Genomic DNA, 27,678 nt, shown 5'->3' with positions numbered 1-27,678 from the left:
TTTAACCCCTTAAAGTTAAAAGTTTAACCCTTTAGGTCTCTGCTCATTATTATTTTTACTCCTAAAATATCACTACTATTTTGATCAATTAAAAAATATATCACAACTATGATAATATGTATAATTAACTGTTACAATTGACCCCGTAAGTGGGGACAATTGTAACAAGTGCACGACTGTCAAAAATTTTTAATAACTAATATAATAACATTTAAAATAAGGTATTTATTTTTTTTCTAGTAGAGGATAGTCTACTTTACTCGTCTGTCAATTAATACTAATAATATATTGGATTTTTTGTTAGTTAAAAATAGTTAAGTAAAAAATTTTGCAATTGACCCCACTCTCCCCTACTGTAGTTCTCGAATTATTTCTTTATGATTCATCTCCTTCACTTATGCTGTTATCCTACTATTTTATCAGTGGTTCGCAACATTAATTTGTATATTTATCCAAGTAATGTTCATTTGCCATTAGTGTTATTTTTCTTTCTATGTTTTTTTTCCTAAACCGCTAAAACATCTACACACTCCAAGAAACTGACACTGAACAACATTAAATACCAAATCGTCGGAATATGTGTTTAAATAACACAAACTATCAGAGATTACGAACACGTAGTTCGAAAATATATCCTCTCTCTTTATACTCAAATCAACAAAGATCTTCAGAAACAAGAAGATAACAAATGGATATAGTAAAAGTAATAGTTGCGTTAGTTACGTCAGGTTAAAGTCGTTATCTACTTTTTATTTTTTTATCGATCATAACGGGCAATGTTTTTTATTGCTTATTTTATTCCTTTCGTTAAATATAAGTAATTAATAGTAGTAATAATTTTAGTCCATTTATATGTATTTTTATGCGTGTACATATAGATATTCTTTTATTTAATGAAGTCAAAAATGAGTGCTCCTTGAGGGTCACAAATACCCAAATTGATAGTTAAGCTAAATGGAATTAATAACATAAATAGATTATGTCAGGGTCACGTGATGTAATAACACGCATTTTCTGATGTTGCGAGCTAAAAGCTTGATATTATAGATATGATCATTTTTTTTTATGAAGAATGGATGAAAAAGAATAATAAAAATGGTGAATTAGTTTTTGTAGAATTTTGCGTTATTTCTTTTGTAAAAGGTTACGACTGACAAATGAATTAATAGCATAAATAGAATGTATTAAAATTTGAAGTTCTTCTTTGTTTACTTTCTCAAATAACAAATAGGTTTCAATAATTTCATTTGATCAGGTTTGAACACTTTCCTCTCCATAGATTTGTAAGATTTCAACAAATATTTTTTTTCTCTCTTTTAACCCTAAACATACCATAACTGGTCAAATGACCGTTTAAGAACTTTTGCATCGAAAATGCGCTTATTATCTTATCGCTTTTGCACATTTGACTTCATGACTTTTTCTACCGATTATATACAGTTAATATTCCATTATTATTATTTTTTTGTATTTTGTTTGTTTCGAATACTCGTCGTATACCCATTTCCACCACAACCGGTCATTTGACCGGGAGAACAATTTATTGCTTTATAAGGTTATCGGATCAGATACGATTCGCAACGACACTGTTCCCAGTAGAACACCGAAGTCAAGCATCTCTGGCTGCGGTCAGCGTGCGGGTGGGTGACCACTATGTGTGACATAAAATTTATGACATCTGTATACATAACATTATTAAATTCAGTAACTTACGCAACATTTTCATTACATAAAGTCCCGCAGTGGACTGATCGTTAAGACACGGTTCCCAGCATATCACCGAAGTCAAGCATCTCTGACTGCGGTCAGTGTGCGGGTGGATGACCACTTGGATGATTCTGCGTAGGAACCGAGGGTGAGCGGTATGGATCCTAGTTGAACTGTTCTACCGTAAAGTACTCGACTTCGCTTGCAGGTCGTCGGGCTACCGAAGCGGGGGTGCCATTCTCTCTGTAGAGGATCGAAATTGCGATAGCATGTCTTCGGATCATCCTCAGGGATGTTTCCTAGACCGTCACCATTAGCCCATTGTGCAGATCTAGTGCGAAGCAAATAAAAGTACCTACCTACTTGGTGTCCATGTCAATAGGGGCCTCTCGTTTTTTAACATGTGGCCAATCCAGTTCCAGCATCTCTTTTTCATGCCTGTTATGTTAATGGCTTGGTACTGAATTTACAGTATAGATCCATGTTGCTTTCTTCGTTCAACTAGTAGATTTTGAATATTTTTAAGCATTTTGTTTCAAAGGCATCTCCTTTTTTTTCCTGGTGTATCGTTAGTTTCCAAGTGTTGCTGCCGTATATCAGAGTATATTTCACTGTTGCATTGGATATTAGTATTTTTAATTTCGTATTCAAGCATTGGTATTTAAATTCCTTAAAAGACATTCTGAAAGTGTTTAATACCTTTTAAATTCCACTCTTAATGACACTTCTTTTTAAACAGCCGAGCATAGAAGTGTATTACGGCAAGACGAAATTACTTAAAAGCATCCGAAAAGTGACCGACTTATTCATGCCCGAAAAGTGATCTGATAATTCCTGAAAATTATATTTGAATTATTTTACCCGTATGCCCTAATTAAGGGCGGGTCGGGGTAAATTCTTCCATTTGAATTATTTTATAGACTTTCATCCGCAACCCCCACTTTCTGTATCGTATTTTGGTATTTAGATTCACATCCAAGATTCAGAAGCAAATTAGAAAATCTCCGTTTGGAATTATCTTTGATTCAGACATTGAGATTTTATAAGTGATGATTTTGTTCCTTTAGTCATTCGGAAGTTGTGGAGACGAATCATTTAGCATACGTTTTCGACAAATATCTTGCAAACGTATCGTTTGAAATTGAAACATATGCAAAAGAAACCTCAGTTGTCAGCGAGTTGTCAAAGAAGAATTGAATCAGAATAATAGAACATTCCGAAGAAGAATTTTGAAATAGGGTTGTGAAACTTGAGCACAGAAGTGCAGTGAGGCTTATTAAGAAGTATGGAGTCCCACATAATATCGTTTGGGACTTGTTATTAGACCAGCCAAGGAAATTAATAACTTTTCTTTGTATTGCATAAAAATGAAAACTCACATATTTTCTCGATTTCGTAGATTACAGTTGTGGACATAAATAGCGGCAACTTGTTTAATTGCAAATAATGTATAAACATCATCATAGTTGGCCAGACAGCCAAATGTGGGTCATTGCCTTCTTCTGAAGATTTCTCCATAACGACGTCTGATTTATCTTTGATCTCCAATTCTTTTCATTCATTGCCAGAAAATCAGACTCCACTGAGTTAGCCAATCTCAACCGCCGCCTTTCTTGTTCCAGAGGGTTCAAAAAGCAGTATCTTTTTTATTGTATTGTCATCACTCATTCAAATCACGTGGGCTGTCCTATTCATTCTATTTTTTATTTTTATTTTTTGTATTTAGTAATATCGGGTTGCTTATAAATCTCTTGTGGAGTTCAAAGTTAAATCTCCTCTCCAGTTACTGTTTTCATTTACATTTACACCACCCAGTATACTCCGCGAAATCTTTCTCTCAAATAGTGTGACACAATTTTCCTCCAGTTTTGTCATTGTTCATGCTTTAGAAGAGTATGTCAAGACTGGTCGGACAAGAGTTGTGTTAATTAAGAACTTTGTTTTTCTAGAAAAGAAACCTAGATTTAATGAATCTTCTCAGCCCATAGACAGTCCTATTTGCCAGGTAGAGTCGGTTTCAAGAGACATTCTGTTATTAATAGTAAAAATTGATCCTAGTAAAACTCCTTACTGTTTCAAATCTATGCGAATCAATTGCAAGACAGGGGTCTGGGACAATAGAATAACATATATTTTGTATGCATAGATATGGTAATTCGTACTTACAAATCAATACAAATCCACACTTTTATTTTGAATATTAATGCACAGTCTCAGCATATTATTATTCAAATAAATTCCTTATTTTAAGCGAATTCTTCTTTTGAAGAGTGTCAATCCCGGAAGTCTTATATTTATGGAAGAAATAGAAATTAAATGAATCTTTTTGTTGATGCAAATAAGTCTTTTTAGAATTTCTAAAAAAGATTGAATTCTTATTTTCTTTTCCATAAAGCGTTTCGAATAGTGATCCTTTTAAAGCAGAAGGTGCTTTTAAGAAATTTTCGAAGCTACGTGCAGATAAAGAAATTAAAAACAATTTCAATGAAAATAGTAAAATCTCGGGTATTCTAAAAAAATGTCTATTTGTTTGAAATACGCTTCTAAAGTTTATCATAGAGAGAGTATTAAAATCAAAACATAAAATTTCAGAATTAAAATAAAATCTGCATAACTTGAATACAATTCATGCCAACAAAATTGTGTTTCTCAGGTGCGCAAAAGTGCTCTTTCAAAGTTTTATTGCAGAAGTTATGAATCGTTAAAAATAGTAAATTTCGAAATAATCAACTTAATCGCTTCCCTTCAATTCTTTTGAAAAAATTTACAAAATCAGCATTTTTTTATTTTATTAATAAATACGGGGAATTAAAACAAAACGTAATACACAAGTTTTAAGTTGAAATATAAATTTTTTTATGTGTAAAAAAAAAATATTTAATTTACCATCAGTTTACCATCCCCAGTTATCTCCAGCAAAGTTAAATATGAGTCTTTGTGTGATAGTTTTTAAAACGAGGAACAACACAAAATGATACTTTCCGAACGCAGTAAAGTGATGCGCCATTTTTTCCTCTTTTTTTTTTCTATGTAAATCCAGCAACCATCGTATATAAAATATCACAAAACACGTGTGCAGTCCCACAATCCAACAGCAAAACTCCTAAACAAAAATCGGTTAACTTTCCGTCACTACAGATTATGTTTTTTTTGCTTCCAGCGGAGCAAAAGCACAATAAAATAAAACGCACTGACACATTCTGCTACACCCGAGTTTTCTCTGAATAATAAGTATTTTCAATATATCGATACCCGAGTTATCTCGGGATAATAAGTATTTTCAATATATCGATACCGAGTTATCTCGGGATAATAAGTATTTTCAATATATCGATACCCGAGTTATCTCGGGATAATAAGTATTTTCAATAAATCGATACCCGAGTTAACTCGGGATAATCTGGGAAGCTGTTAAATAGTTAACTTATGTGATGATTGAATTTAGTATTGCGGTTTAAATGGTTAAACGTGCAGTTTTGTAGTTTATACAGATTGTATGTTTATCGAATTTGAAATTTCAGAATCATTTCGCAAAAACATCTTTAAAATTTCTTAGCATAAAATATAAAGAATGAACTTGCACGGAGACTCCTGTTAAAAAAATTAATACTTAAACTAAAAGATATTTTCTGAGCAGTCATTCGAGAACACCTAACATATGCTTAACCGCTTCCCTGATTATAACGAGTTAACTCGGTATGTCAGATATTGAAAGTATTTACTATCCCGAGAAAATTCGGGTTTAGCAGAATTTGGGTCTACGTTTTGTTTTATTACGTTTTTACTCAGTCGGAAGCAAAAAAAATAAAAATTTATGATAATTTGCTGTGATTGAAAATTTGCCAAAATTTGTTCGGGAGTTATGCTGTTGGATTGTGGGACTGTACACGCGTTTTATGCGATTGTGTATACGATGGTTGCTGAATTTGCATGAAGAAGAAAAAAAGAGTAAAAAAAATATCGTATCGCAACACTTGCGTTTGGAAAGTATCACTTTGTATTGCCCCTTGTTATCAAACAAAGACTAATATTTAGCTTTTTTCGTTTGCCCGAGATAACTCGGAATAGAAAAGTGATGGTAAATTAAATGTTTTTTAAACATAAAAAGAAATTTAAAATTTTAACTTCAAACTTGTGTATTACGTTTTGTTTTAAGTCTTTGTATTTATTAATAAAGTAAAAAATATGTTGATTTTTTGCATTTATTTTCAAAACAATTTGTAAGGAATGTTATTAACAAATAATAGTTTTCACATATAATGATCGGATTATTATTCGAGATATAAAAAAAATCAGGAGATTTTATCAAACCAAAAATATATTAGGAAAAGAATATTTGAAAAATCATTTATTTTTATTGTTCAATTTCAAAAAAGTTTTTCAAAATAAAAGGTAAACAACGAATATATATTTCCTTGTGATGTTTGACTTTTGAATTGAAAAAAGGTAAAATATGCAAGAATCTGGAAAAAGAAACGTCGATTTATTTGTGTATCAAACGGTTGTGTGTGGGATGCGATTTCTTGTATCACTTAAGAAATGCAAATAGAACAGAATTTGCAACAGAAAAGATAACAGATCTCAAGACATTCATCAGTTTGGCAAAAAGAATGTAAAAACAACAACAAAAAAGGCGTAAAATGTCTTTTTCTATCTATTCAACGCAGAACATTTTGCTTATAAAATCCTTTTACGGTCATATCCCAAATTTTTAAGACATGTAAAAATTTGATTGTAAAAATTTGATTTGATGACAACCAATATTATGAATACAGTCAATTATTAATACAGCTAATGTATCATTAACGACGGAGCTGCAAAAAAAATTAGAATTATGAAGATGAGAATTTAGTTTCTTATTTTCTCTCATGAAATTTTTCGGCCGGATATTTTATCGCATTTTTGAGGTACGAAAATTACTGCTTTAAAATTTAAAAATCATTTTTGGAATTTATGATCCTTAAATTTTGTTAAACATATCGAGAAAACATGGGAAATAATAAAGATTGATGAAAATAGAAGAAAAATTATTAAAATAAAATATTCTTAAAAATATTTAAAAAACAAAAATAATTATTAATCTTTTCTCATTAATTTTTATTTGAAAGAGAAAAAGAGGAATTATTTTTTTAAAAATATTTTTCTTTAGATTTTTTTTTTATTTTAGAAAATATTTTTATTTAATAGTTTTTCTTCTATTTTCATTAATTTTTATTATTTTCCATATTTTTTCTACATTTTTAACTTATTTTATGAGTTCTATATATTCACTCGCAGTTTTTGCGCCGTAAATGAAACTAATTAATTTTCTTAATTTTCGCCGCTTTCCTCTTTATAACTTTTTGTCTTTATTGTGCTATATATTATTTTTTTAAGCCGTTTGTGATTTTATTTTTGAATGAGATATAATTAATTTAATTTTATTAAGAAAAATAAAGTTTTTGTCACTAATCAAGTACTTGTTATTCTTTCCACAGGTCTTATCTGAAAGTTAACTCATTCGAGGAAAAGAGGAAGAAAGCAAATAAACTGTTTTATTGTATCCAACCAAGAACAGTAATAAAAGTTTATGGACATCCGGAATTTCTTCTATTTCATTCTACTCTATTAACACTTAATGAACGCAATCTTAAAAAACTCTCATGTCTAAAAAGGTTTTTTTTCTCAGTAGAATTCAAAGTCATTCGTAATCTTAAACGTGTTGTTCTTTCAACAAGAACTTCATTAATGGAAATAGTTTGATTTGATTTAGAATTCTGAGTTTAAAAACTAAAAAAGTAATTATTGATGAATTTTTTGTGAAACTTGCATTTACCGCATTGAGGTTAACCGTTGAAAAAAATATCACTATTTTGACGGTAAGCACATCCCCCACCAGAATTTTATCAGGGATAGAATTCGATGAACGAATACCACTAATTGCTGTACTTGTGAATGAACGGGAGAGCTGGATTAAGGTCACCGGATCTTTTTAGTTCTAAATGTGAGAGGTGCATTAACTTTACGGCCATAGTCGCTCCTGTGTTGCATTTAGCAGTCGAGTGTGTGCAGGCTGAAGTTGTGTATGATCGAGATTGAGACTGAGTAGCAACAGCGTGAAGAGGTGGAAGATGTCGCAGATACAAGTAGCAAGGACCATCCATCGAAGTAGGCGTTACCAGATCGAAGTAGGCGTTACTGTCAAAATAGGCGTGATCATATCACGTCCGAGTTACCTATGCGGGGGGGGCGGAGTTATCGACAATGCCAACCCTCATCTGTCAAAAGGTACCTCCAGACTGTATCAAGTTAGCATGTCTTTTATACCAGTGAATTGCTGTTTAATAATCGCAATGGTAGTTACGCCGCAGCTTATAATAATCGGCGAGTCATGGGATGCTTATAAATCCCAAATTTTCATCACTTTTTAAACAAAAATTAAAATGGAAGAAGGACGTGTTGGAAAACGTGTTTTGTTTTGAATAAATTCAGAGAATAGAGCACGTGGCCCCAAACAAACTATTACCTTTATGGTCATAAGAAATTCCGGGGAATTGTACATTATTTGGCGATATTTCTCTTGAGCCGGCTAACGGTATAAGAAACTCTGAAGAAGGCCGGTACACTGATTAAAGCATCATTTTGTTTAAAAATACCATGTCCCTACAAGCCGTACAAAGGATTTTTATTCCTTTAAGCTCGAATATCGCATAAATGGAAGTATATTTTTAAGACCAAACAATAACTAAATTCTTAAAAAAAAGTAACTAAAAATGAAAGAGAAAACAGAAATTTTTTGTGTGGTACAACTCATACCTCATACTTAATGTTTTGTGCTGTAAGTATGAAGTCCGCCTACAACAAGAAATATTATTATTTTGCTAAACAAGAGAACTCCGTGTTCGAAATTCTCAAAGATTGATTGTTGGTGGATCTGATCGGATGCGTTAGAGGGCATTCACTAAGGCGGCCTTGACTTACAATGGGCTCTAGTACATCTGAATAAAAATCTCTGCAGCATAATTATTAAAAAAAAAAAACAATTATTAAAGATTTTATTTGAAATATTTTCTTTTTAGGATTTTCTTATTTATTTTATGAAACACTGTTCAACTCCAACATAAAGTAAAGAAAAAACAATATACCATAGAATTTTTTTTCTACTAAAACTATACTTGTCGAAATAGAGTTCAGAACAGCATAAAAATTTCATACTTTGATGAAAATATTCTAGAACAATACTGAAACTAAGTATAGAAAAAAAAACAATTATTTCAAAAGTCTTTACATATTTCGCTTTTCTTAATCTTTTTATCTCAATGTAAGGAAGTATATATATATATATATATATATATATTTCTTCTGATAGTTGAACAATAAAATGTATAGCACTTATATGAAAACTTAAAATATTTGTTACAGAAACTTAATTAATAAAAAAAAGGAAATTAGGAAAAGCATTAAAATAAATGTTGGATTCGAAAAGTTAAGTTTCACAGGTTCTCATTTGCGAAGGTTAACATTTACTTAGAACATTAAATTTTCGAGCCTAAACAAAATAAAAGCTATGACATTCTTTCATTTAATTCCCAAAACACTCGTGTCAAATGTAATGATAGTGAAAACTCGTTCTTGCAGAACAACACAAAACAGTTTTTCTCTTTAAGAATTGGGTACTTTGAAGTGGCATCACTCGTGGACCTACACACACACGACAGGTTCAACAAGCATACACAACTGACGTCACTTTCAGGTATTCAACGAAATCCAAATTTGGTTAAACATGGCAATAAACTCAGCCATTAAAGCTACAGCTTTCACACGCTATGAACGTTATCAGACACAACCATAAGATAACTTGCAAAGTACCTAATCGCAACTTCAAGACACTGTTTCCCATTCCGTAAAAACAGAAATTCTTACAGAATAGTTTCACTGTCGGCTTTGTCTCTCTAAAGATATGCCGTATTAATTATTTACTATTATTCTGCTGTTGCCTATTAAGTAAAAAAATTAAAGCACCAGCGAGTATTTTAAAAAAGACATTGCATAATTGTTATAAAAAAGTGTCACAACATTAGCTAATCAAGTCAATAGAACTTAATGTCACTGGCCTAATTATTAGACGAACTATAAGATTCTATGTAAAATCTTAATTATCAAATTTTACTATACAGCTTTATTGTTTTTAGGAGACTGATAGCGGTTTACACTTGCTTACGCTAGCGTATCAATTGGTTAAATTAGACTATTGTAATGTAAATTTGACGATAGGAAAATATAGACGATATATTATATAAATATAGAATATTTATGATATCAAGCATTATATTAGTATATTACAATAATTAGATAAAATTATTAGACGCGCTGTAGTTTTTATAAGCAATATTTTCATATTTAAACACACATGTCATGGGTTTTGAGTCAGGAAATTTTTTATTTACTTCCCATTTGAATTTATTTTTAACGTATTGCATTACAATGTTACCCAATTGATACAGGAGCGTAAACAAGTGCAAACCGGTTTCATCCGAGTTAAAACAATATAGTTGTATAGCATCACCTGATAATCATAATTTCACATAGAATCCTATAGTGCGTCGAATAATATGGCCAATTATTTACAGTAGGTAAAATTTCGAATGCCCCAATCATCTTCCCACAACAATAAAAATTGCCTGAAAAATCAAAAATATATCATGTAATAAACTAGTGCCATGATGGCTTAGGGAATGAAGCGTTCGCCTTCCAATGAGGTGAGCCGGGTACGAATCTCAGCGATGACTGGTTGATACGTATTCCGTAGCGGAGAAAAAACACAATAAAACAAAACATACTGACTCATTCTGCTACGCCCGAGTTATATCGGGATAATAAGTCCAACGCGGCGAACCGGGTTCGAATCCCAGTCGATACCGCATCCGGCTCTCACCGACCACAGTGCTGGCGTGAAATGTCCTCAGTGGTAGAAGGATCATGGGTCAGAGTCCCCTTGCGGTCAGGCTAATTATGGGAGGTTCTCGTGGTCTTCTTCACGTTAGTTCCTTAAAAATGTCCTCCACGAAGGCACATCTCTCCAAATACTTTATCCAGGAAGTTCCATTGTCTTCTGGATTGGGCTCAAAATGACAAGGCAACGTATTTGAACAGGAGTAGTCGTATGCCCAAAAATTGGGTCTGCTGTTCAATGACGGTTATAGAATACTATAAGCTAAATGATTTTACTTTTGTAAATCAATCCCCATCCCAAAAATATAATAACTTTTAAAGGAAAGACCCTACCACGAGCCACTGAATAATACTTTTGAGAAGATTAAAATGCTCATGCAATACAAGATTATATATTGCATTAAATTCAACCAAGTGTATGTGTCATTCCAATGCTTTTGTGCACTTAATAGGTTATATTCCATATACAGTCTAATTATATATTCCATGTTGAGTTGAGTGGGAACTCTAACATCATTGCTTAATTTGTGGTTTGGAATAATGATTATTGTAAATGCAGTGTGTGTCTCCACGGATTTGAATGGAGGGAATATAGGTCAACCCCCTGCAATTTCTCTCACCCACGATTTAAATTGCTTTGAATAATAAGTGCCCGACTTAAACTGATTATAGAGTAATAAATAATCATATTATAATTCGCGATATTCAAAAGGGCCATTGTAGCGTTTGGGTAGGATTTAAATTGTTTCGGCTTAAATATCTATTTGTTAAATAGGATTAGATTGATAGCTAAAATGCCAAAATAATTTTATTTATAGCTAATCTATAATAAGATTTATAGTTAAAATACTAAGTAATGCAGTCACCTGACACAATGTGCATCAACTCTGAAAATTCTTTTGCCGTAGCTCAGTGTTTCCCAAAGTGTGGTACGCGTACCCCCAGGGGTACGGGAACAGTTAACGGGGGTACGCTTTCTTGTGCGAAATATCTTGCAACAAACGAAATTTTCAAATAATTTTATTTAAAAACAATTCTAGCCATGAAAACTTAAGATTGCGTATTTTTCTATTGGCTATTTTTTTGCAGTTAACAGTTAATAATGAGTGGTTTCAACAGCCAGTTGTGATTTTTAACATTTGGGCAATTTTTTTACAGTAAAAAATACATTCATTTTTTATGAGTGGTACACAGCGCTACAAAAAATTTAGAAAGGGTACACAAAAGTCTTAAGTTTAGGAAGCACTGCCGTAGACAATTAAAAAATTTGAAGTGATTTAAATTTAATTAGCTCTATTTTAATTTTTATAACCGTCGTTGAACAGCCGACCCAATTTTTGGGCTTACGGCTACTAATGTTCAACTCCGTAGCCTTGTCTTTTTTAACCCAATCCAGAAGACAAGGGAACTCTTGTATCAAGTATTGGGAGCAATTTGCCTTCGTGGAGGACTTTTTGATGGAACTAACTCGCATTGGCGCTACATGGAGAGGAAGACCACGAGACTCTCCCATAATTTGCCTGAAGGCGAAGGGACTCTAACCCGTGAACCGTCTACCACTGAGAATATTTCACGTCAGCACAGTGGTCGGATCAAGCCGGATGCCGAGCAGTCATCGCTGAATTCTTTCCCGATTCACCTCATTGGAAGACCCCTGAGCCATATCACCTGAGCCATCGTGGTTCTAATTAGCTCTTCAAAAAATTTTGTTAATGGTACACAAAATCTATTTGAACTATTAGCTATTATCGAATTAAAACTATTGCCTGCACAATAACTAATAGCTGAGTGTGTGTAAGTTTGTAATCCAAGTGCTGCTAATATAGTAAACAGTTTTTGCACATTTATATTGCATATTTTAATAACTGGTAAGTGAGCTATGGTTGCAAAGTGTTTCAAAAGAACCGCTTATGAGTCGACGAGCTATAGCGAGCTGAAGACAGTAGGATTTAAGCATGTTACTAAAATATCAGTTGGTGATGAGTAAATAATATTATTATGACATTTTTCAATGGTACAGAGGCCGGGATAGACTGGTTGGTAGAGCACTGGGCCCTTGTCCAACAGTTCGTGGGCTCAATCCCCGCCTGCCGAAGACTCCCCGTGTAGTAAATTGTGACTGATGCACGTTAAAACAGTCAAGTCGCAAAGTCCTTAGTGTTCCCATAACAAATCAATACCACTGGGGGTACTAATCCAAGAGTTTCCCTGTCTTCTGGATTCCTTCAAATTTGCAAGGCTATAGAGTTGAACATTAGTAGGGGTAAACCCAGAAATTGGGTTGGCTGTTCACCGATGGATCTAGAATAAAATAGTTTTGAACAGAGCCGCGATGGCTCAGGGGATAGAGCGTTCACCTTCAAATGCGGCTAACCGGGTTCGAATTCCAGTCTATACGAATTCCGTATCCGGTTTGCATCGACCACAGTGCTGACGTAAAATATCCTCAGTGGTAGACGGATCAGTGGTCAGAGTCCCCTTGCCGTCAGGCTAACCGTGGGAGGTTCTCGCGATCTTCCTCTCTATGTAATTCGGGTTAGTTCCATCAAAAAGTCATCCTTGAAGGCAAATTCCTCCGAATACTTCATCCAGGAGTTCCCTTGTACTCTGGTTGGGGTTCTAAATAGCAAGGTTACGGAGTTGAACATGAGTAGTGTAAACCCATAAAGTTGGGTCGGCAGTTCAACGACGGTTATAAAATAAAAATAAAATAGTTTTGAACAATAACTGCTTTGAATTCTGTTAAAAAAGTTGAAATCAAATGTAAGACTAATTGTATATAGCAGGGGTTTCCAACTGGCAGCCCGCGAAGCCTTTTTTTGTGACCCGCGAACTGAAATATGTTAGTTGTCATTTTTTTGCGGACAATTTTCGTAAAAATTCGATATGGATTTAAAATACTTTTCTCGTTAATAAAAACCTAATTTCTTCGTTTCTGTGAAATTTTACATACCAACGGTGCAAAGAAATTTATTTCTCAGGTTTTGCATCCATGAAAATATTTATTCAAATACAAAAATAATCATGTATGTTGCTCTTTTTTATTTAATTTTTTTGTATTTTGTGAATATAATTCAGCATGTGCGTATCAGAAATTTTCTCGAAGAAATTCTCCGATTTAACTTTTTGAAACCACTCATTTAGGACGAGAATATTTACACACACATTTGTAAATTTTAATTGTAAATATCTATTCTCTGGTGGTTGCAGCAGACAAACCTCAATTTTCTCATTGAACATTTTGTGTGCTACTATGTAAGTTTTAATACCAACCTTTTTAAAGTTTTATATCTTAACAATTAGATATCTGTTGCACATTAATTGTTTAATACATAGGTGCACATTAAAGTTATCGTAGCCCGAATTTTTATTATTTATTTATGTCTTTAAAATTACTATTAATACCAATTAAATATTTTTAAAAATCTACTTCTTATTTTAATTTGTAATTCAATACTTTTGTTTTGTACAACTTGGTAAAACTCTGACAGTAATATTTAATGTTTCTTCAAACAAAAAAAAGAATCAGTCCTACATAAAATTTTGATAAAGTTGCTGCCCGCCATTTGATTTGTGATTTTAATTGTGGCCCCCGGCCTCATGTAAGTTGGAAACCCCTGGTATATAGGGTAACTAAATTATATAGTACAGATTACGTCTTGTTTTTTTTTTCTGAGACGAATTATCATTTTATTTTAATTTATTAAAAGACTAAACCTTTAAAAAAAATTTTTGATTGTAATAAAATAAAACTTAATTAGAAATTTTGCGTGTGCAGAAGAAATGCCAACTTACTCCGGACTGCACATAAATATTTTCGAGTGGTATATGTGATTCTCGGTTTAAAAAAATTTGATTTATTAGGTTTTTATCTACCACTATTTCTAAGTAATTCGAAGTTTTATATAATTCGCACTTTGTTACGATGAAATCACGCCACACGGTTTAAAAAGTAAGCAAAATTAGTCAAGTATTTGTAAATTTTAGTTTGTAGTTGTATCCCGTTTTTTAAATTAATATGGCGTGTCCGGAGCAGTTGGCATCTCTGATACAGTCATAGACGAAGCGCTATATCGCAAATAATAACTAAGTGATCTATGCCGATTATGTTGAGTTGGCTGATTTTGCAGTAAAACGTGATTTTCTAATGAATATAAGTGGTGGATTTTATTGAATTTATTTTTATGTTACATTGATGGAAAAATTAGCTTATAACTTTAAAAACTTAAAAAATAAAGAATTTTCAAAATTTGGAAGAAATTTCCCGTTTTGCAACTGAATAACACAATTGCGAACTTGAATCAGAGTAGTCAGTTCATCAGTTCAAGAGTAATAGTAAACAGTGCGCATGCGGCGTCATTGCATGCGTTGCTGCGGCGACCGCTGCTGTTTTTATTTTTACGAGCAGGCATTTTTAATGTATTTACATCATAATAATTTAGTGTATTTTCTATATTATTTTTATTATGAACGTATAATGACTGCCTTGATGGTGATTTCAGTATAAATATAAATGCTGAAGAAGGAAAAGTATTGAAACATGTACATGGGCAAGGATCAATCCGAGCAACAAACATCAATGGAGACAGTTTTTGCAACCCATGATTTGAAATGTTTAACGGAGTCCTTCCAGAAATAAAGAAGCATTTGACCCATGGATAACCTGTGATCGTCATAAGGCGATCACAACTTTTTCGTTGATTTTGTTTTTTTATTTTGTTCTTCAACGACATAGCATAAACTGAACTATTTATAATTTTAAAAATGTATCTAAGGTTAGTAAATTGCCGCAGTAATTACGTTTTTCTAAATTTCTTTTTAAATGTACATTTAAAGTTTAACTTAAGTGCGTCTCGTTTCAGCAATTAATTTTGTGGCAACAGAAACAAAAGGTGGAAACAAATTGTCAAGAAACGTTATAAAGTTCTTAACATGCATTTCGAAGATTAATGGTCTTCTGCCATTACTCGCCAAAAGTTAATGGGCGCCAAAAGAAATTTCGAGAAGCTTTAAAACGCGTTTTCTTTCCCTGAAAGGTTTGAATCTCGTGAAAATAAAAGTTGTGACAACTAATTACGGTACAACAAATTTCTACGCGATCTGCAACATTTTTTTTAAATAATATTTGCTGACTATTGCACTGGAAAAAGAAAGAAATTAATCTTGATACACAGCTCAAAGTCAACTTCGAATTAGGAAAAAAAAATTTGTTTTTGAAACATCTTTGAAGAGTACATCTTAAAAGTAATTATTTTGAAGCTTCGAGAAAATATTTTGTTATTTTAATCAAAATTATTGCGCTTTACAGTTTTTTGCATTTTTAAAAACGCAATTTATTCTCAAAACATTTCTTGCATAGGCTCACATGTATAAATATTAAAAAATCAATATATATATATTTTAAATTTCAAGATATAAAAAGCAACAACTTATAAGTTAAGACTTAAATTTAAACATCAAAGGGAGCTTAAACATTTTACATTGTAATCCATTTGAATAATTAAAGCTCTAAATAAAAATAATATTACGCTATTGTATACAGCGACGCTAAGAAAACTTTCATGCATATAAAACTAGAATAAATAAAAACGATTATAATTGGCATGAAGTATGTAAGGTAATTAAAAATATTCCCATACTCGAGTTATTACCAAAACTAATTACCAACTTATTTTTATCAACAAGTTTTTATTATTTTCCACATTATTGTAAATTAATAAGCATATTATTTTTAAAGTTCTATGTAGTTTAATAATAATAGCAAAAAAGGATGTTCAGAAAAATTAATATCTAAAGTTTTTTTTTTTTTATTAATGATATGTTATTTCATACGCTTGAAAATTTTCCTGTTCTGCTTTGTAGGCTCCCCCTTTTCTTTTAGGGGGAGGGAGAGATAGGATGAAAATTTAAATTTCCTCTTTTCCAGAAATAACCAACGTTGTACTTTTTTTTCCTTATTAAATTGAATGAGACCTAATTTGAGACGATAGTTACGATGCCTTCCCCTTCTCCATCTTGTATTTTTGATTTTCGATTTCTTTTTTTTTATTTGTGCTAAACAAATTTGTGATTCGACGAACTTCTGATTTTTCACCGTTCAAAAAAGGTGAAAAATGAAGGGACCTTAGAATAAAAGAAATAGCACTTGTAAAAAAAAAAGAAACCTATTCTCGCAGTATTCATGTTAACTGTATCAGTTACTCAGAATATTTAAAGAAAACTAAGAAATAATTTATGAAATGAATAAGAAAATAAATGATTTGTTTGTCTGTTGAATAACTATATAAGATTAAAATTCTCTTTTATGTTTGATTTATGGAACAAAAGTGAAAGGAACAGGTTTAGCCAAGCGGAACAGAAAACGATTTATACCACCCTTAAGTAGAACATTTATCAAACATTTGTTCTGTCTTTTAAAAATGGCCCTCCATTAAGAAGAAAAGAGAATGTTTGATTAAATTTTTCCTATCATTCCATTTTAAAGAGGCACCTTTTATACGAATAATTTTATTTTTTTCCACCAGAGAAAAAGAATTAACGACGATTTATAATTGTTTCCAATTTATGAGTAATTAAAATTATTCATTAATTTGAATGCAAATATTAAAAATATTCAGAGAATAATTTTGCTTGTTATGCAAAAATAGGAATTGAAAGAAAACTTATTTTTACCCCTTCATTATTTACAAAGAATTAAATTTTGTGACAAATAGTGGGGGAAAAAATGTCTGCAAACAGAGAAGATAATACCAAAAACGATAAATTAGTTTTATCATCGATTTAAAAACGAAAGAATAAAAAACTGGAGATCTGAACTTATTAGTTTTGGAGTACTCCAATAATTGAAACGATACATTAGGTTACGGATTCAAACACATAATCATATTTTCTCCGAATTATGATATCTTTTTTTTTTCAATCCCGATGGTTTGAGATTTTCGGTTCTTTTAAAATGGAGAGTAGTACAATACAAATAAAAATATAAAAATTATAGATATGATCGATACTGGGATGGATCAAGAGATAGATCACTTAATGAGGTATCACTAAACAGCTGCTCACAAAATTCACCTAGCATCAGCCAAATTTCAATAAATAAATAAAAACCTCACAATAAATTGTTTAAAAGAGATATCGTTTTAAGTCGGTTTCGTCAACAGCAACTGAAATTCACCCAGCTCCAGTCATTAGAAGAAAAAAATTGAAAAAAAAAAGAACAAAAAAAAACTAAATCAACAAAAAAGGTTGTGATCGCCTTATTACTATTGCTGGTCAAATGCTATTTGTTGGTCAAATGCTTTTTCTTTCTGGATGGACTCCGTTAAACACCACACCATTTCAAATTAGGCGTTGCAAAGAAAAAAAAACTGTCTCCGTTGATGTTTGTCGTCGGATTGCCAGTGCTTGCCAGAACTTAAAATTAAAAAGTAGCGAATGGGAGCTCCAAAAGTAGCGGATTCGAACATTTTGTAGCCCAAAAAACTACGTTATAAATACATATATATATTTCTACTAAATTAAAAAAGTTAAATTTCAATGCATTGCGTTAAAAATTTCGTCAAATTCAATATTTCGTTTTAACTCAGATTAAAGGTCACATGATTTTTTTTCTCCAGAAGATAAACGATTAATAATGGTTGGAGTTAAAGCTTTTTTTGCCATCATACTCGCCGTGCATTTTTCCATATTGCGATTTCACAAGCCATATTGCGATTCATATGGAGAGATTCTAGACTCTGCGCAGCAAAACAAATCAAGAATTTTAAACTAAAGCTGATGCGTTTTCAAGAAGAAAAAAAAAATTATTTTTTAAAAAAGATAAAGAAACTGCAGACTTTTCAGAATAATATTATAACAGGTAAGGAAAAAAAAAATTTAAAAAATATTTCTGTAAGAAAAGTAGCATTAAATTCTGTAAGAAAGTAGCGCATTTTTAAGATTTGTAGCGTTTGAAAAATAATGAGTAGCCCAAAAAGTAGCGGGTAGCCAAAATTCGATTTTGAGTAGCGGGTACTTTTAAAAGTAGCCCAATCCGCTATTTGTAGCCCAATCTGGCAAAACTGTATCCTGCATCCTGCCTCTGTACGTGTTTCAAAATACGTTTCCATCTTCAGTATTCATATTTATATTGAAATCACCGTCGAGCCAGTCATTATACGTTCATAATAAAAAGAATGTAAAAATACTTTAAAATATTATTATGTCTATACATTAAAAATGCCTGCTAGTGAAAATAAAAAGAAAAACAGCAGCGGTCGCCACAGCAACGCATGCAATGACGACGCATGCGCACTGTTTACTCTTATTTGAAAAGTGTGTGGACGCCATCGAATTCAAACCAAGACCCATTTTGTCAATGGGTAATAAATAAATAAATAAATGAATAAAATAAATTTTAAAAAAGAATAACTGGAGGAGACGTTATAAGTAATTAGCGGCTATTTCTTTATGACTATTTACGCAGCAACTTCAAGAAGGATTCGCTTCGCTCTAGTCGTGAGAAAGAAAAAAAAAAGGAGATAAATCAAAAAAGTAGTTGACGAAATATGTAAAGGTGGTATCCATTCACGGGGATTTCTTCAAACAACTACTAAAAAGATTCTTCATACCTCTTCAAAACTTCCATTCTTCACGAAAGTATTCTCGAAATTTATTTTCACAGAAGCTGATTTTTGGGTTTTATGGCTTTTGTCGATCCATTCATATTTTGTGTATTCTGCAAGCGGCTGAAAATTTTATATCATTTTAACGTGCCTTTAAAATAACTCTCGAAGGAAAAATCGAAACGGAGCGGAGATATCTATATCGATATCCATTTCAAGGAGAGTCATAGATTTTTTGTATAAAAGGTATCGATAGCTATTTATTGCTTCATAAGTTGTTTACGATCTACCTTTAAAAACTATAACTTTCCATAGTGAGAAGTACTGACTCAACAAGAAATAATTTTTCCCCTTCGCGTAGCTGTAGAAAGCGAACTATTAAACTACAAAGAAATTAAATGATGCAGTAGACAACTGCAGTCAAACCCCGCTATAGTGAACACTGTTTATAGTGAATTCCCGGATAGAGTGAAAGAAATGTTCGCTCCCGTGCCTTGCTACACACGAATAATATTATTCTTTGTAGATATAATGAACCAAAAAAAAAGAGAGGAAGTTGGATATTCGAAACTTTCTTCCGACTTCGACTGATTTATTTTCTTCATTTTTTTACTATAATTTTGAAATTTCTAATTCAAAATAAATACAAATACCCACTTCTAAAACCATTTGTTGCATGGAATGTAGCAACAAGCATTTTTTTTTTGTTTGCTTCATTATTGAATGGGTTCAGCATTCAAGGATGCCGCCATCTTCCAGTATCTGGACAAATGCTTCAAGTCAAAGTCGATGAATTTGCTAAGCGATTGGGTGAGACTACCTCTTATGTGCTCGAATGGTTGATTAGACAGGTTTAAAAAGCGGAATAATATAAATTCAGGAAAAATTATCGGAGAGTTGGGAAGTGTTTTCCATATCTGATGTTAAGGATTGCTCATCGGCTTAAGATTTAAAAAAAAAATTTTTATGCAAGACGAAGAGTCATGAAAAACAAAAGTTAATACATTATTTGATACCACGTTTTATTTTTCAGTCATTTTTGTATTTCATTTTATGGGTCATTTATTTAAATAATGCGTAATAAAAGGGGGGAGATCGGAGCCATTAGTTAAAATTGTTTGTGGAACGGTTACAGTGAAGTCTCGGTTATAGTGACCTGAAATTTCAGTCCTTTGAAGGTTCACAATAGCAGGGTTTGACTGTATTATAAAAAAGTAATGCAAAAATCTACCGAAATATAGTACTGCGATCAACACAAACATATTTGGTATGGATTCATAAATTTTAAACAATGCGAAAAGAAGGATTAAATATCAATTTTTACCTTCATGTTCAACAATGTGAAACTAATCACAAATTAGGATTTGGTGGAGCGGTTTTATTGAATGAATATCAAGTGTGTTGCATTGCCACCTATCGACAGATGTTTGTACTAGGTTTTTTTTTTTAAATGAACGGCAAGAGCATGATTTGTATTTCCGTATTTAAAGTTTCATCTCGTTTAGTTCAACAGAAAACGTTCTAAAGCTCTGTGAATTGGAACATATATATTGAGAGTGTGACAAATGTCTGACAAGACTCAAATACCTGAGAGTGTTTGAAGATACTGAGATTTCGTGGAGTAACAAAACAATTCAGAAAAAAAAGTTAAATTAGTACTAGGATTACTATTTGTGAGAAAAGCAAACAGTTGATTTCAAAAACGCATCTGAACTTTTTATAAGAATGAAAATTTGTGCTACAATAAGGAAACAAATTAGATTGCATAAATCACATAGCAGACGAAAACTATTATTTTTCTTTTGTCGTCAAAGTTGGTAATATTTTTTTTTTTTAAAAGAAGAGAAAAAATGGGGAAAAAAAGCTTGATTCTCCTATTTAATAGTTTTGTTTAAAGAATATTTGTCATTGTACACAATACTTAGTAAATAATAAATATTATACCCTGTAGTGTGTTTGGCATTACAAAAATTCAATTCACTAGTGTATAAGACCTGTTTACTCGATTTTACGTTGGGGTTCCTTTACATGGATGAAGGTTGACATTGTCGATATTTACTCTCCCCCCATGGGTGACCTTCGAAGGTGATGTGAACACGCCTACCTTAACAGAAACTTCCACTACTTCAATTTGAACACTCCTATTAATATGGATGGTCCACATTGAACAGTTGACTTGCTACTTGTGACTGAGACATTGTCCACTTTCTCACGCTGCTACTCAGTCTCGATCACACACAACGTCGGGCTGTATACATTCGACTGCTAATGGCAACATAGGAGCGACCACGACCGTGAACTTGATACAGCTCTCACTATCAGCACTCCAGAAGATCTTAATACAGCTCTCCCGGCTTCTCAAAAAGCAGCAATGGATCAGTTAGTGATCTAGTGGTATCTGTTAATCAAATTCTATCACAGCTATATTTCTGGTGGTGGAGTACAGTAGTGTATCTACCACTATAAAAATACGATTCCAATTCACTAGTATATAAGACATGTTAACTCGATTCTATGTTGGGGTACCTTTTCATAGAAGAAGGTTGACATTGTCTATAATTTCTCTCCCCACAACCCCATTCTCAATCTAAGAACATCAAGGAAACGTCAGAAACCAGTTCATTGCCGTCAAGAAATATTCTTTGTTTGAGAGTAACATAAAAAAAGTACAAGTTTTTTTTAAATAAATAAAATTAATGATCTCAGGAGTGAATTTACATCAAATATTAAATTTCTTTAAAAATAATTTCCCATTAAAAAATTAAAATTTATCCCATAAGTAAACATCATAAAGACTACATAATACGAGCATGGAATCGATGCCTATTTCTTCAACATGAACAGTTAAAATAACGGCACGTCTCCTACGCATTTTTTTTCAACAATTCGTCTTTCACAGCTGTCATAAATACTTTCTTCTGCTCTTCGAATATGCTATTATTGTTTTTCTTCAAAAGCGTAACAGAGCGACTAATACTCAACTTTCTATGAATAACAATGGAAAGAATTATTATTTTTGATTCTACATTAGTATAATTATGGCATAAAATAGAACACTTCGTTTGTAGATATGAACTATTCGCTTTTAACCTTTCAACTTACAGCTCAATTTGTTTCAGCTTTTCGTTGTGTACACGAGAAAAGAATTTGTGATCACGAAATTTTTATACATGCAAGTCTAAGCTTTCTTGCTTATAACAACTCACACGTTTGATATTTCTAACCTTTGTTGCTAATGCAAAACAGGAAATATTTTTTTACGACGTAAGAGAAATGTGTATAAACACAAAGAAATTCTCCATGATTGTGATTTATGCAAAAATAAGTTAAAAAAAGCAATAAAACGCTTTTTTTTAGGAATCATTGTAATTCATTGGAGCTTAATTAAAGAATAGAAAATAAATGAATTCTGAAAATGAAGAAAATGAGTTAAAAAATGAAGCTATCTAATTTTAAATTATGTGTATTATTTAAATCATTGCTTTTTAGGCATAGAGTGCAATAAATTATTATAATAAACCCTCCTAGCTTATCAGATCGTGAAAAAAAAGGGGAAAAAATCGACTCTCATTTGAGAAAAATCGTAGGTCGCGTTCCATAATGCTTCTATTCATTTGATATCAAAGATAAGGAAAGAGCAATTTTCCCGAAAATAATTAATTGTTCAAATAATTAAGTTCGAAAACTTCCCTGCATACTAGCTTACTTAAGACTTGAGTTTCGTTTTGAGAGAATAATCATTAAATTTATTTTGAAATAATTAATTTTGCCTGTTATCTCAAGCATTAGATTCAAGCAAGATAGAAAATTATGAATTATTTAATAAAGTAAAAAAAAAATCTCTTCCAAGCATTAGGTTTGTTTATAAATTAAATTTAAATTTTGTTCTATTTAATTGGGTTTCTAATTACCAACATATTTTTTCATCTTTTGTAATATTTTTACTAAAGAATAGAGACTCAAAATTAATTTCTAATGGAAATATAAATGGTAAATTTGACTTCGTCAATAAAAAGTAAGCTTCAGTCGGACCTCTATTAAATGACGTCGCTAAATCCCGATAATAAGTACGTCATATTGAAAATTGGTTAAATAGAAAATCACCTTTTGAAATGCTTAAACAAAACAAAACAGCTTTTAAATTCATGAACACTAGACATAATTAAAATAGCAATTGATATACCTTTATCTTGTAAACTAGTATCTACTATTTATTTCATAAATCTTAACCGTAAAAGAAATCTGCATGGGAAACAAGAATAGAGCAAAACATTATCCAGTGTTACACTACCATGTCACATAAATTTTCAACTAAAAAAAAGCTTATTTTATGTATAAAATTGTAGCTACATTTATTATAAAAGTAATTTGAAACATACGACATGCGTTCTTAAGTTTAATTGCTACAGATAAAATTTTGTCTGAGTTTTTCGTTTGAAATACAAAAAAGGATTTCACTGCTTTTCTCAATAAGTGGACGCGAAAATCAATTCAAGATCATTTCTTGCATAAAATGCGTTAACAAGTTCCAAATATTTCCGAACAGGGGCCCCCACCAGGGGGGGAGGTGGGCGCACGATGAGCCCACTAAAAGCTTGGGGGGGGAATTAAATAAAATGAATTGTTTGGGGGGGGGGGTTAGAATTCGCCCGAGAATGAGCCCAAGAGCTTGGGGGGGATTTCGTTCAATAGAAAATTCACTTCGCTATTTGCAAGTTATTTTACGAAGAAATTTCCAAAATGTATTTGGTTCCTCGAAAAAAAATCGGAAAATAGAGAAATTTGCAAAATGAAAGTTCGTTAAATAAAAATCCGACTGTATTTAAAAGCATATTTTTTCAAATCTAAATGGTAACTTCTGTAAGCGAAAAATACGTAAAATATTCGAAAGCAATATTCATTTCAAAATTGAATTTGGGCAAATGCTGTAAATATTCCCTTGAATATACAAGACAAAATCTTACTAAAATGAGATACTAAATTCGATTTGTCAATACTAAGTACAATATAAGACAATCTTCTTACCAAAATTTAAATGATAAAATCGCCGTCAAAAGTACTGAGCGAAACTTACAAAAATTATAATTTAAAGGTAAACTTGCTTTGTCGTAAAATATACAAATGCATTATTACGAACTCTGAACGGAAATATAATTTTATGAATATTGTATAAAATATCTAAAAGCGTTTTAACCAAAATATAAATGACACACTTACTTTGTCAATACGTTTAATATACAAAGGTTTTCTTATTTTTAATTAAAATGAAAAATTGTCTTTCGTTAAATTTTGTAAAATATACGAAAGCATTCTTAACGAAACAGAATTGCAAATTAGCAGTGTCCATAACATGTATAATATAGGGATTCTAATTAGCAAAATGAACATTAAATATTAGTACGTAAAATACATACGTAAGTTTTCTTCGTAAACTTTGAATGCTAAATTTGTTTCATCAATAATATTATTAATGTACAAAGATTTTCTTATCGTAATTAAAATTTGTAAATTTCCTTTAGTAAAATTTTGTAAAATATACGAAAACATTCTTAACGAAACAAAATTGCAAATTAGCAGTGCCCATAATATGTATAATATACGGACTCTAATTAGCAACATGAACATTAAATATTAATACGTCAAATACATAGTTTTATACAGGAGAAATATTTCGAATTATTTAATAAAATGTTTTTTGTTAATATTGACTTTTAAAGAAACAAAGATGAATGAGACTTGAGAGTTTAGCTGAGCGAGCAAAATAGCAAGTGTCAGCAAACAACGTTAGAATGTATACGGCTATGCAAAACAGCAAAATGACACGGATTTATGAATTTTTTAAAATACTTCTCTGTTACAGAGACAATGAAGACAGCACATAAGAACGCGCTGGGTTCTGGTATGCACAGGATAATACCCCTAAGTGTACGAAATACGACACTACTGCAATCATTAATGATAAAATACGCATAAAAGAACAACAATTATAAATTGACACCTACAATTATCAAATTTGATAATATCGCACTCAGTAGTTAAAGCAACATATCAAAAAGATAATATCACGAATATTATGCATAACTATATTATTATTGAATAAGATATTGAGAGTGCTGATAAATTTCATTTGAATAAAGAAAATATGGATCAATTTAAAAATATATTAAAGATATATTTAAAAACAATATAAAAAAAATTTTAAAATTCAATTCCTACTTAGGTGAACAAAGAAAACTTTTATTTTAGTTATTTTTTATTAAATAATTATAATTTTTCCCCCCATGTAAAGCTAAAATTAATTTAAAAAATTTAATGAATGAATTAATATTTGAAAAAAAAAACAGTATTAACATCCAGTGTCATCCACTTTGAAGTTTAAAAAATGTATTTGGACTTGAGTGAATATTTGAAAATTTTTAATAACGATTGCATATTTGAATAAGAGAGAGTATGAACTAATAGTAGGAATTGAATGATATGAATTAGTTAAAATGTAACAATATATCCCAAAATATTGTTGAATAACTAAATTTTTAATTTGTACATCACAATAATTAAAATTCGGAACTTGTCGGATATAAGAACCAATGTCGTTGAACTGGAAACTGGGTCCCAAATTACCGATAAGTGCAATTATTTTTGATAAAAAGAGAAATATTTTTTTTCTAATACTCACCAGGGTTGACATTCGTCAATTCAGGCGAATTAGGACCGAACTTGTTGATGCCTATTTCAGGGACACCCTATTAAATGGGCCAACGCTGCTCTCACAGTCAGGACAGATAGAAGAAAGTAGATAGCTGAAAGAACATCCATGCCTTGGCCGAGATTCGAACCCAAAACCTTTTTGCTGCAAGGCCAGTTCCCTGACCCCTGCACGAGGGAAAGATATTTTTAAAAAAATATAAATTACGTTAAAAATTGATAAATTACGCTACGTTAAAAATTAATAATTACGTTAGCTCGAATCTAAGCTTGAAGTTTTATTGAATCTTCAAAAAATTATTCTACCTAATATTTCATACGAATTTCGTAAATAAATCGCAATTTTATAGCAAACTTGTACATAGTTCTTAATACAACTGTAATTTATTTAGGTTGAACGGAAATGGAATTTAATCAACTTGTAGATTAAAATTTGAACATTTTAAGCATTTGATCATCAGGGAAATATTAGATATTTCATAAAAGTTTGTTTTCTTTTAATTCAAACATTTCAGAAATCCAAACATGCGTCATTATTTATTTTATAGAATAATCGAATTTATTTTATATTTGTATACTTGTTTGTTTTAGGTTTACAGTATTAAATTTTTATCATTTTTTCCATGATTCTCACATTTATTTCTAAACTCTGAATATTGTTTGGAATTGAATTGCTCTGAATATTGTTAATTTTAATATTTTTCAGAAATTTAAAATTTAATTAACTATGGTAAAAAAATAAAACTTGGAGTAACGAGCATGATTTCCATTTGAAGACATCTAACGTAATAAAAACATTTATTATCGAACAACATATTTTAAAGGACATAAAAAATAATTTTAAATTCCAAAGATAATTTACACAAAGCTTTTTTTAGAATGATACTGTTGTTGAATAGACAAATTTTCCATATAATCATAATAGTGTAATCATCAAATAATCTCATAATTGTAATTTTTATCTGATATATAAACACAGAGTTGAAATTGTCAGTAAAGGTAACATACATGCATACAAATCTTTAAATAAGAGTGAAAAATAATTACTTACAATTCTAGAATATTCGTCATCGTTGCAACAAGCTTTACGCTACAAATCTTAACGGATTGTTTGTTTGTTGGGTCAAAATACATTAGCAGACTTGTGTGCTTAAATTAAGGATTATAAACCTTTGTCAAGTAGAAGACAGATAGCACAATATTCGGGCCCGCTACCTCCACGTTTCGCACAGCGTTTATTGAAATATACTGTTTGTGAGGGAGGGGCCCATCTCATCTAAATTTTAACAGTTGTTTATTTATTTTTGTTATTGATGCACGTACCTATGAAGTCTTGTGTGTTCATTATCAAGTATGGCTTAGAAGCTGTTGCTTTCTTTTTTTCTTCTAATGGCAGGTTCTGAACCTTTACGTTCTTCATCAGGGAAGATGCCAGAAGTGCTGTTTAATGTTACCCCAGTGGGCATCTGTGAACATAAGTCATGGAGGTGAGCTACATTACCCACGCCACACTGCCTCAGATACCCGTTCATAGGGTGGACCACATTCACACATCACACACAACAGATGACAACACTGAGAAACATCCAGGCCCAGATCAGGATTCGAACCCGCAGCCATTGACTTTGCAGTCAGGCACGCTAACCGCTCGGCCACCTCGCCGGCTTAAAAGCTATTGTCAGTTTGAATAACAAATAGAATGAATCAGGAAAGGACATCACAAAGATGCGTC

General features: G+C 31.5%; 1 long non-coding RNA gene across 1 annotated transcript in view; it reads right to left on the bottom strand.

Annotated features, from left to right (window-relative positions):
* The window catches only part of LOC122269572 (uncharacterized), a 54,188-nt gene extending 26,772 nt beyond the window's left edge, over positions 1 to 27,416 (bottom strand). Inside the window, exon 1 of the long non-coding RNA XR_006225269.2 lies at positions 26,998 to 27,416. This is a non-coding gene — a long non-coding RNA (uncharacterized lncRNA). The remainder of the gene's footprint in view (positions 1 to 26,997) is intronic.
* Positions 27,417 to 27,678: the final 262 nt, after the last annotated feature.

The sequence above is a fragment of the Parasteatoda tepidariorum genome, chromosome 6 (genome assembly GCF_043381705.1).
Source record: "Parasteatoda tepidariorum isolate YZ-2023 chromosome 6, CAS_Ptep_4.0, whole genome shotgun sequence".
In the NCBI taxonomy this organism is placed as follows: Eukaryota; Metazoa; Arthropoda; class Arachnida; order Araneae; family Theridiidae; genus Parasteatoda; species Parasteatoda tepidariorum.
The sequence above is the reverse complement of the archived record's forward strand: the minus strand, read 5'-3'. Positions and strand labels throughout refer to the sequence as shown.